The 12,211-nt window shown below is 41.5% G+C and overlaps 1 protein-coding gene across 1 annotated transcript in view; it reads right to left on the bottom strand.

Moving 5' to 3' along the window:
• LOC149310573 (transcriptional-regulating factor 1-like) overlaps nt 1-3,097 on the bottom strand; it is a 100,077-nt gene extending 96,980 nt beyond the window's left edge. Inside the window, exon 1 of the mRNA XM_089529216.1 lies at nt 2,949-3,097. The gene's annotated coding sequence lies outside the window, so the exon portion shown is untranslated. The remainder of the gene's footprint in view (nt 1-2,948) is intronic.
• Between the last annotated feature and the right edge of the window lie 9,114 nt (nt 3,098-12,211).

Below are 12,211 nucleotides of genomic sequence, written 5' to 3'. Positions count from 1 at the left end.
CGGGCCGGATGCGGCACGGCAAGGCCTTGGGACCGGTCCCAGCCCGGTCCTGCCGCCGATTGCCGCCGGGGCCTTTGGGGGCAATTGTCTATAGAAGCCTCAGAAACATGCATTTATATTAACATTTTTTTAAAAATCAGCAAATTTTTTCGCGTGTCCTCCATTTTTTTTAAAAAGTGTCTTCCATTTGAAAATTTTGTCCTACATTTGTCCTGGTTTATTTATATATTTAATTATTTATTTTTTGGCTTTGGCCCCCCAGTTGTCTGAGGGACAGCAACCCGGCCCCCGGCTCAATAAGGTTGCCTACCCTGATCTTGAGTCTGGCTTTCTAGAAACAAAGAAATGAAATCTCAGTCAGTGTGACCAGCTGCCCACCTTTTCGAGGACATGTCTTCCATTTCATCCTTCTGTCCAGGAGGAATTCCAAAATGCCCTCCATTTTGAGCATGACCGAGAAGCATACATTTACATTTGTATGAGTGTTTTTAGCTTTTTTTGTCATGTCCTCCATCTTCTGAGGTACCTTGTCCTTCTTTGTGGCGAGGACGCCGGGTCACCCTGATCTCACTACTACCATCTAACATCTCCCTCATTGGTTGTTATTACATTAAAATAGAGGGGGAACCCTCTGGCATATTGACCTTGAGCAAGTCACACTTTCTCACCCTCAGAAGAAGGCAATGGCAAACCTTCTCAAGAAAACCCCATGAGAGGTTCGCCTTAGGGTTGCCATAAGTCAGAAACGACTTGAAGGCACACATCGCACACACCACATTGTTTTTTGTGGGTTTTTCAGGCTATGTGGCCGTGTTCTAGAAAAGTTTATTCCTGATGTTTCGCCAGCATCTGTGGCTCTATAGAGAATGAAGATCCCAGCCACAGATGCTGGCAAAACACCAGGAAAAATCTCAACTACATAGCCCAAAAAACCCACAAAAAAACTATAGATGCCGACCGTGAAAGCCTTTGGCTTAACATTGGACGACACACCACATTATTTGCCCAGTTTTCAAGAGCAAAGCCTGACTCATCTCTTGCTTGCTTGTTTTTTTTAAAAGTGCATCCATCTTACTTTTAAGTGTCTCTCTCTGCTTCTGCTGAATGCTCAGCAGCAAGACGCCATGGGGAGGAAAGCATGGCTTTGCACAGGCTTTGGGAGTGGCTGAAATGCAAATCTGGAGTTTGCTCATTTCCCTCTGCTTGCAAACAGGTAGGGCAGCCTGAGACCAAGTGGCAGACCCACACAGAGGGTCACTTGCTCCATGGCCTGCAGCCCTGGACCTCCTCAGCCACCCACTAAGTTGCCAGCCATCAGCCCCTCCTCTCCTCCTATAGTCACTTAAAGCTGCTCAGAGGGACATTTTAAGAATACAGTATATAAATTTAAATATATGACACAACACACATACACATTATATATTTATAATTTACACACACACACACACACTTAAATTATAAATAATATATATTTAAATACATCCAAATTGAAATTATATCTAAATTATATATATAAATACATATAAATTTAAATACATTTATATATAAATTTAACGTAGCATGGCGCTGCAGTTTGAGCGTTCCCCTAGGACGCTGGGAGGCCAGTGTTCGAATCCTGGCCAGGCCAAGAAACCTGCTGGGTGAACTTGGGAAAGTCACACACTCTCAGCCTCAAGGAAATGACACATCTCTCCTGAACACATCTTGCCAAGAAAACCCCAGGAGAGGGTCACCTTAAGTCGGAAACGACTTGAAGCAACACAACAACAGCAATATTTCAGTTAGATAGATAGATTTCATTGTTATGCCACTTTTTTCTCCCAGAAAGGGACTCAAGGTGGCTCACAAATATACAGTGTGTGTGTGTGTGTGTGTGTGTGTGTGTATATATATATATATATATATACACACACACGTGTGTGTATATGTGTGTGTATAGTGTGTATATACACATGTATGTGTGTATATATATATTTGTGTGTCTATACATATATAAATATATACGTGTGTGTATACACGTCTCTATATATACATATATATACGTGTATGTGTGTGTATACGTGTCTATATATATATATATATACACACACATATATACTGTACATTTGTGTGTCTCTCTCTATATATAAATATATACATGTATGCATATATATGCGTGTGTATACACATGTATGTGTGTGTGTGTATATATATGTGTGTGTATGTATATAGATATGTGTGTATATACAATATATACATGTGTGTATATATATATATACACACACACACACACACACACACACACGTGTGTGTGTGCACACACAGAGACAAAAATCTCTCTCTCTCTCTCTCTCTCTCCCCATAATCTATCCATCTGCTTTTTACAAAAGCCCTGCCCCTCTCAGTTTCCTCCTTCCTTCCTTCTTTTCCTGGAGGGCTCTCTCTGTCTCCTGCAGCATGAGAAGAAGAAGAAGAAGGGGGGGGGGAGACTGCAGGGAGGGCCTCGCCTACTTCATACCGAAAGTGAGCAAAACTACAAACTTACACACACACACACACAACCCCATCCAGGAAGAAGAAGGAGGAGGAGGGGGGGGAGAAAAGAAAAGTTGAGCTGGTCTAGTCCTGAATGCCAGTTGGGCTGCAGCCTCTGCCTCCCTGGCTGCAACAAGTGCACTCATCTGCAGGAGCCAGGGCTGGGGGGGGTGGGGGTGCACCTAGTTCCTCCTGTCCATGTTTCTCTTCCCAGTTGTGACACAGTTGCAATTCTGTCCAGTGTGGCTCTACACAGTACTTTGCTTGGAGAGGAAAGAGATCAGCCTGTCAAGAAAAAGATCTCTCCGCCAGGCAATGGATGGCCCTCTCCTTCCTCCTTGCCTCCCTCTCCTTCTGCATGCAAGCCCTCCTTCTTCCCACCCCTGACTGCATTTTGGGGGGAGAAGAGGAGACCCCGAGGGATCTGGACTTACCTTGTTGTGCATGAAGTGCCAGGCATGCCTCCTCTTGCAAAGGGAGGGGGAGGGAGGGAGGGAGGGAAGAAGAGCCAGCCCCTTCCCCTCCCTCTTGGCCTCTGCTTTTTGCAAAATCAAATAAAATCCCAGTGTCAGCAAAAAGGCTGTGAAATAATTTTTTTCCTGCAAAGAGATAGGAGGAAAGGAAGGAGGGGGAAAGAGGTTGGAAGAAAAGCAGAAGCAAAAAGGGGAGGAGGCTAGAAGAGAGAGAAAACCGGATCCCTCCGCCGAGCTGGGTCTGGTCCTGAGTGGCTTTCTCTTTTCTTATTTCATTTTCTTGCAAAGCAGGAAGTCTCAGAAGGAGCAGCTGCAACTACAGATCCCAAAGGAAACATCAGCCAGCCTTGGGGGTCGTGGTGGGGGTGTGTGTGCCTGGTTGTTATCCTTGTTCTTCTTGTTGGGTTTAAGGGGCCACTCTGCTGGAGAGGAGGAGGATTGGACAGGAAATCCCTTCGGGGGAGTCACACTGTCTCAGCCTCAGGGGAACAAGGCAAGGGCCAACTCTCCTCTGAAGAAATCTTGCCAAGGGAAGGATGATGATGATGATGATGATGATGATGGTAATAATGATACAACCACCATGAGAGGGTCACCTTAAATTGGAAAGGACTTAGAGGTAGCCAATAAGGATGTCACACTCTCTCAGCCTCAGGGGAAGGACAAGGGCACAACCTCCTCTGAGCAAATCTTGCCAAGAAAACACCAGGAGAGGGTCACCCTAAGAGAGCAACAACTCGGCAATGAGGCAGATCTGAAAGATTCAGTAGGTTAACTTTAGTCACCATGTTACTCAAGTCACACTCTCTCATCCTCAGGGGAAGGCAAGGGCAAAACCTCCCCTGAACAGATCTTGCCAAGAAAAACCCCAGGAGAAAGTCTGACTGAGTCAGGAACGACTTGAAGGCACACAAGGATGACAACAAAAGAGTCAACAAGGAGGCCAGTCTGAAGAATTGAATAGGTTGACTCAAGGCACACTCTCCCAGCCTCTTAGGCAAGGGCAAATCTCCTCTGAACAAGCCTTGCCAGGAACAAAAAACAGGGTTGCCATAAGTCAGAAAATGACTTGAAGGCACACGACCACGACAACAACAACACCTAGTCTTGGCAGGTGTTGTCCCTGCAAACTAATGGGTCAATTTCCTGGGCAAGGGGAGAGGGATATTTTATTTTATTTTTATGCCGCCTTTCTCCCAAAAGGGACCCAAGGTGGCTCACAAAATAAAAATTACTTTTAAAACCATTTTTTAAAAAACAATTAATATAACCTAGTTAAAACAATATAAAAATACATAGAGGTAAGCTATGTGGCCCCATTTTTCTCCTTGGGTTGTGGATTCAATGCACAAAATGTAGACTGAGAGATCAGGGTTCAAATCCTAGCTCGGCTATAGGAAACCCAGTTGGGTGAGTAACACTCTCTCAGCCTCAGAGGACGGCAAGGGCAAAAACCCCATCTCTGAAAAGACTTGCCAAGAAAACCCTGTGATAGGTTCCCTCATTGAGAGTCGCCATAAGTCAGAAAGGACTTGAAGGCACACAACAAAAATAGACTCACACTCTCTTACACAAACACTCACCACACCTATGTTGCTCTCAGCAGCCCTAGGCAGATGGATGGTTTAGGATTGCTTTGCTTTGGGGCAAGGCATTTCTTTCCTTGGCTAGGGTTGCCATATTCCAGTCCCTACATATCTGGGCATCTAATCTGCATATTATGCAAATTATTATAATTATGCATATTATTAATTTGCATTCTGATCATGCAAATTCAACACATTAATCATTGCATTTTTCTTCTACACCAAGCTAAAAGAGATTGAAGATAGAGAGGCTTCCAAAAAGCTCCAGAGAGGAAAGGGACATTTTTACTACCTTCAATTTTTTAAAATTTAATTATTTTTTAATGTTTTTAAATTTTCTTTTAAAAAAATATCACATCTTACTAAATTTTCACTTTAACCACTTGAAACAGTGTCCACATTTAGGCTGTGCATATGATACTGTAATTCAAAGGTGTGAAGTGTAATTTTGATTGTTGTTTATGTCACAGCTATTGCCGTTACATCCAGTGATGTACGGGAGTTATGATTTATGAGTAACATTGGTACAAAAACCATTACTAAGGCTTCTGTCGGGTGTGGTGTAGGAGGAGGGCGGGAGACACTGTGAGTTACCACACCAGGTAGCACCAACCGTAGTGATGCCACTGCTTGGAAGGCCCTTGCAGGTGCACAAATGCTAGATTGAGGTGATGGAGTAGCTGTCAATGCCACTATTTAATGGAGGAAGTTGATCACCATTTGGTGTGTTTATATTGTTTATGCACAGAGTGGGATTCATAAGCCTCTCCAGATGTTGCTGAACTGTACCTCCTATTGTTCCATCTTTGGATATATTGGTTTGGGCTGCTGGGATTTGTGATCTTGAGAACATACATAGTGCTGCATGACTCCGACTCCTAGCTTAGACAAGGTGGGTTTTGCTCCATTAGATATTTGCCCAAAACTAGTAGTGGTCTCAATCCCGCCCTTGAGTCAGGCTCAACACATGGTGACCCTGTGGATGACATCTCCAAGACTCCCTAATCTCCACTGCTCTGCTTAGTTCCTGTAAATTCATACCAGTGACCTCCTTAATAGAGTCCATCCATCTAGCATGCAGCCTTCTTTCTGCTTCTCTCCACCTTTCCTAGTATCATTGTTTTTTCCAATGAGTCATGCGTCCAAAGTACGCCAGCCTCAGTTTTGTTATCTTGGCTTCCAGGGAGTTTCTGTTTGTCCACAGCATTCTTCTCTAGCACCACATCTCAAATGAGTTGACTTTCTTTCCGTCTACTTTCTTAACTCTTCAGCTCTCACATCCATACATGGTAATAAGGAATACAATGGCTTGTACGATTCTAACGTTCATGCTCATTTGTGTATCTTTGCTCTTTAGGATCTTTTCGAACTCTTTCATAGCTGCCCTCTCATTCTTCTGATTTCTTGACTGCAGCCCCCATTCTGATCAGTGTTTAATCCCAGGTATGAGAACTCTTTTACTGTTTCTATTTCTTAATTGTCTAGGTTGAATTTATGTAGGTTATCTGTGGTCGTTCTTTTTGTTTTCATTATATTCAACAATAAGCCTGCCTTTGCATTTTCTTCCTTGATCTTCCTTAGTTGTTGTTCTAGGTCTGTGGTGTTTTCTGCTAGTCGTATGCTGTCGTCTGCATATTTTAGATAGTTGATATTCCTTCCTCCTATTTTCTCTCCTTCTTCTTCTGTGTTAAGTATATGATTTACTTAATTTTTATCACAGCTTAGAACTGTGACGTTACTTCAAATGCCATACTTTATAACAGTCTGGTCCATAAGCATTCAAAAGTTACTAATCTCTGCCAGGCAGCCAAAGGGAGAGGACATCTGCATCTTGTGGCAGCTGAGTGCATTCAAATAATAATAATAATAACACCAGCAATGACACCAGAAACAATAACAACTATTAATTATGTAATGAATAATCAATAATTATACAGTCAGCTCTTCCCTTCCGCGGGCTTGCCATCTGTGGATTGGAGCATCCATGGATGGCCCTGCCCAATTCTCCTCAATGGCAGAATGTGTATGTAGCCACGCCAATATGGTTGCATGCATCTTGCACTCCCATTGAGAAGAACAGGATGTGAAGTCTCATGCAATTTGCTATCTATGGGTGGGGGTGGGGGTGGGATTGGAATCCCCACAGATACAAAGAGCCGACTGTACAGATAACAGTTATAATTAATAATTATTATAATTAATTATAATTATTGTAATTATTATAATAATAAAAGTGGGGTATAAATAAATATAATAATATATAGTATATTTTATTATGTATTTACTTATTATATATTATTGTGTCTATGTATATCCAGTTTTTTTCCCCAGTTTAAGACTGAGCAGGGTATAAATACTCAAAATAAATAAATAAGACTCATGTAGTTTACAACAATTAAACATACATTAAAATGACATGTTGTTGTGTGACTTCAAGTAATTTCCAGTTTATGGTGACCCTAAATCTTTAGTGAAGCTTCAGTGACACTTCCCCAGATTATTTGGCTTTTGCCATCCTGTAATGATTTGGTGTCGTTGTAGATTTTTTTATAGTATCGTAATGAGATTTAAGCAGAGCTTTGAAAAAATTACTCTTGGATTATGACTCCTACAATCTCCACTACAAGAGTATTTGGAGTTGCAAACCAAAGAAGGAAAGCTTTTTCAAACTCTGAGTTTAGGGTTGGTCTAGGTCTTGGGACAGGAGAGAGAGACCCATGGATTTTCTCAATCTGGGAGCTTTGTTGATGCAAGTAGTCATAAGTGATGGGCATATATGACTTAATATTTCACTCACACACACATGCACATTAGACAAGAGGAGAGACGGTAAACTTAATTTGTTCAGTACATATGTTCAAGGAAGGCAAATATGCTATACCCACAACCACTACTGCCTCTGTCAGAGGGGCAGCAACTTTGTGAAGAGGAAAACTGCCTCTGTCCATGGAGGCTGTCCTGTGAGATCCAGAATTCAGGGGATGGGGGAGATAACCCCTTTTCATGTTTAGCCCATATTAAGTAATATATGCCTGCATAGTTTTTGTGGACAAGACTGCACTGTTTTGAATGCAGGACAAAGAGACACAGAACTGAGTTCCTGATGCTCAACTTGAGTATTTATAAACAATTAATTTATTTTGGACGTTCCAGAGATAGTGTGCCTCTGTATATCAGTTCCCATGGAATTTGAGATGGAGGTGCACTCAGGTCCTTCTGATGGGCTTCCCGTAGGAAACTAGTTGACAGGCGTCATCCAACATAGTCCTTATTGTATAAAAGGCACCAGTTATTTCATATCAAGGAGATAAAACATTGGAGTGCTAGAATCCAGGAATTCGTTCCATTCAGGAAATGGCGTGCAAAGATGTGACACTTGTGTCAGCACTGAGGTGCTATTTCAACTTTTCTGCAGCTATTGATTAATCCCAATTGATTTCAGTTTGGGACATTACTATCCTCAAACAAAATAGTCAAAAGTTAGGAAAGATCAAGTGAATATTAAATGAGTGTTGTCAATCAATGATTTGTGGAATAGCCAAAGATGAATACTGAAACATTGTAATGCACTAATCTGTAATGCATAAAAGCAATCTGTAATGCAGAAAAAAGTATGCCTGATCAGTTTATCACACTAGGGAGATTCTGCAGGAAAATGGGAGTTAAATGAGATTTAAAGCAAAGGAAACCTGGAAATGCCCAAAGTTTATCACACAACCTCGCAGTTAACGTGAAATAACCCGAAAGTAAAAAAGCTGCCATTTTTCTTTGCTTTGCATTTGAATTAACTTCACGTTTTTTCACTTGGGCAATCCCTAGTGTGATAAACTCCCCAAATTTGCAAGTTTGGTTAAAATTCTAATGTACTTTAAATCGCATTTAATTCCCATTTTTCCCACGGGATCTGCCCTAGTGTGATAAACTCCTATAGGAGTCTATGTGAGAGTATTCTGTACAATGGCTTAAGTTCCCCAGTGGGGAAAAGGCAATAAATAAATGAATAAATAAATAAAATTAAAATGTAGTTTGTATGTGAACCTTCTGGTGGCTTTCATTGGAGTGTTACAAACCGCCGCTTTGCGGCGGTCTGCCGACGCTGCTGTTTGCTCCGCGAGGGAGCCGCAGCAGCCAAACCGCGCGACTCCCTCGCGGAGCAAAAAAGAAGCTCCAAAATGGAGCTTCTTCCTGTGGCGCGGTTATGACCCGCGAGGCGCCAATGGCGCACTCGCAACATCATAAGTGCCGTGCGACATGCGGACGCACAGTGTCCGCTACGTCAATATGACGGCGGCTGTGTGGAACGGCTGCCACCATATTATACGTATTGACTACTTACTAGGGTTAGGGGGGTGCGGAAGCACCGCCCTTTCCTAACCCTAATACGTAGTCAATACGTATTTTATGGCGGTTTGTAACCCGCCATAGATTTAAAAAAAGATTCAGAGAGAACAGTTACTCTGTACACTGAGAATGGAAAAAGCAGCATTGGTTTTACGTTTTAAGAGTAAGTAAGGGATGGCTTCCTCCATAGGACATTTTCAGTAAGCAGAGTTAAATCTTTTCAGACTTCTTACTTCAGAATGATGTATACACTTCAGTGGAATTTTTGCACCACATCTTCATATTGCACAGTGTAATCTCCTTTGAGTATTCCTTGCCTAAGAGAACCCTATGAAATTCATGGGGTCACCATAAGTCAACAAGCAACCTGAAGGCACACACACAATGCCTTAATTGGCAGATTTAATCTTTCTTTCAAGGGAAGATATAAATTAAATTGAATGAATGAATGAATGAGTGAGTGAGTAAAAATAAAGAGCTTGAGGCCTGAATACAGACTATGACAGCTGGGGATGCCAGGCAGTGATGTATTCAAGTCTTTTAGTCCAACTCTCAAGTCTGTACCTTCAAGTCTCATATCAAGTTTCAAGTCCTTGGAAGGTACCTTTAATATACGTCTCAAGTCTGAGAGCCAACTTTAACATAAAAAGGAAGTGGTAGTGGTGAATGGGAAATATTTCAATAACCAGAAAATCAAGAAGGTGTGCACAAAGTTGGGGAGGGATTCTCAGAGGGAACAGCAAATGTGTTAAGCAATGGACTTAAGGTGGAATGATCCAATGTACAGTAAAGACAGGTTGCTGAGTAGACTTTAACCCTTGCCTCAAGCCCATTTTCTGTTTGCTGTATCTGGATGAAGTTAGACCAGCAAGTCAGTCGCTAAAAATATACAAGTCTTTTGGGTTGAATCAGTGCATCATTTATGCTGAGTTCAGTCCAAATCAAGTCACTGAAATGACTATGTTCAAGTCAAGTCCAAGTTAATCAACTCCGGTCTACTTCACTATTGCCAGGTTAGCAGCATCCCATTCCCTAAGATTTCAAGGCCAAAACCTGAGACTAGTGGGCAAGCCCTGCTGATGTCATGCATCAGGCTCTTTTGATATAATGATAATAATAATAATAATAATAATAATAATAATAATATTTTTTTATTTACAGCCTGCTTCTCCTCAAAAGGATTGAGGCAGGTTACAATGATAAAATACATCAACAACATATATCATTTGAGTGAGACCTTAAGAAGTCATAGAGGTGGGAGATGTTGGAAGCCAAGAGGCATCAACATTTGTATAAAATGATGAGTGGGAAAGTGAAGTCTAGATAATGCCTGCCCTTTGTTTCACCTCCCTGTATCTATATTTGGTTTATATACTTTTTTCCCTTCTTACCCACAGAGGTCACTTCCTCTTTCTCTCAAGAAGTTAGTCTCTTTATTCCCTTTGTCTGGGAAGGGAGCATCCATGGGGCTCCTTCCTACTAATGGATGCTAGATTACACACAGGAGAGCCAGCTTTTAGGGGATCTTCTGACCAAGTTTAGGTCAATGTCTTTTTGACTGTCTCCTTTCCTATGGTCCTGTTCTAAGATGGATTTCTTGAGACAATGGCCTGAAACATACAGGCCAAAAGGATCACTCTGGGACTGTGCGACTGCACAGGCCCACTTCTGAAGTGCGCCGTCATCACAGTCTGGAACCTGGCTACCAGCAGGAGCAGATTTAGTCCACTCCTTTTTTGTGCCAGCTTTTCTAGGTTGGCATGGGCTCAGCATGGTTTCCAGCTGCTCTTGTGGTGTGTGTCATATAACTCCACGCCCCCAACGTAGCCCAAAGCTGGCACTTTTTACCCATCTGTTTCAGGTCAATAAGCATAAGTCTTTATTTTTATTTTTTTAACCTCATAGGAGCATCATGAGTAATTACTCCTGTTTCTACCATAAGCAGTATTGCACTAGCCTGGCTGAATGCTGCTTGTTAAAGATACCAAATACAGTATTCCTATAGGAAATGCAAGGGCTAGCAGGACAGCTAACTACGTCTGGGTCTGTTGACTGTATAAATGGGAAATCAAGTAAATTGACCCAGAATTTAAGTAACAATTCCATTAACTAAATAATTTGCTAAATAGAACCATGAGAAAAAAATGAAAGCATTTTTCAGTAGCTGAGCAGGTAGGAAAATGGGACCAGCCATTGCTGATATTCTCACTTGACTTCTAAGTCTTACCTATTACACAATATGTCTCATGGGGCAGTATTGCCAGACCCCTGCTTAAGATTTTGGCAGGGTCACCACCTGCTTTCCATCACTAGCCTATAGTGCTGCCGCCAGATCACATATAAGAAGGTTTGCATACCTTCCAACATTTCACAGATGATCACTAGGACACATGGCCAAGCAACATCAGAATGTGGTCTCTGAATGATATATTAAAATCACTTATTTTGCATGGCTATAAGTCAACTAAACAGTAAATAGTCCCAAACAAAACCCTTCAGAAAAACGCAAATTAGTCAGCCGAAATGAAGGCACTTTCACTCATGCTCTTGAATGCCAATCTGGGATGTCCAGTTGACAGCTTCAGGCCAGTTGATAAGAGAAGTACCTGCTTCTCACTGAAATAGTTCTTATTTATTCCACTGCTGTTTTACTTTTTTCCTCAAGGAGCTGAAGGCAGCAGAAATGGTATCCCCCAATCATTTTTACTTACATTGTTATAAATACACAAAGTTCTGTCTGTAATATCTGGTTTCACTTTCAGCTCCTTGATAAAAAATGTGTGTGTAAATAAAACAAAATATACCATAATAAAACCCTGGGGAGGAACACAGATGCATATTTTTGATGTTTTAATATCATAAGAGTGTTTATAAATAAATTACATCAAACATTGCAAACATTCATTGTTAAAAGTGTGATTTCACCTTCGCCAACAGTGAACAGTCATTCTTTCCTAAAAGCTTAGTGGGGAGAGTGAGGTAATTTTCCCCATTCTGCCTGAAGCTCCATATACAATGAGATAATACAAGATCAAGGCAATCTGTTGTTATTGTTTGCTGAGACAATAGATATGGGTGAGAAGCTCCAAATATGCCTTCTATGGGCAAATCTACCAGTTCTGATGTAAGTTGTCACAGTTTCATCCCACAGGGGAAGTGGTTGCATAAATAGGGTATTGAATTTCTGTACGGATGTATATTTCAGTTTACTGGTTTGCGTTATTAGTGCATTTACTCAGGAGGATATCACACGACTGAAATTGGAAGTATAATCCAGTGTAATCCTGAATGCAGTCA

Source organism: Sceloporus occidentalis, unplaced genomic scaffold, assembly GCF_023333645.1.
Source record: "Sceloporus occidentalis isolate IW3139 unplaced genomic scaffold, rSceOcc1.0.p SCAF_6, whole genome shotgun sequence".
Classification (NCBI taxonomy): domain Eukaryota; kingdom Metazoa; phylum Chordata; class Lepidosauria; order Squamata; family Phrynosomatidae; genus Sceloporus; species Sceloporus occidentalis.
This window is presented reverse-complemented; position numbering and strand designations above follow the sequence as displayed.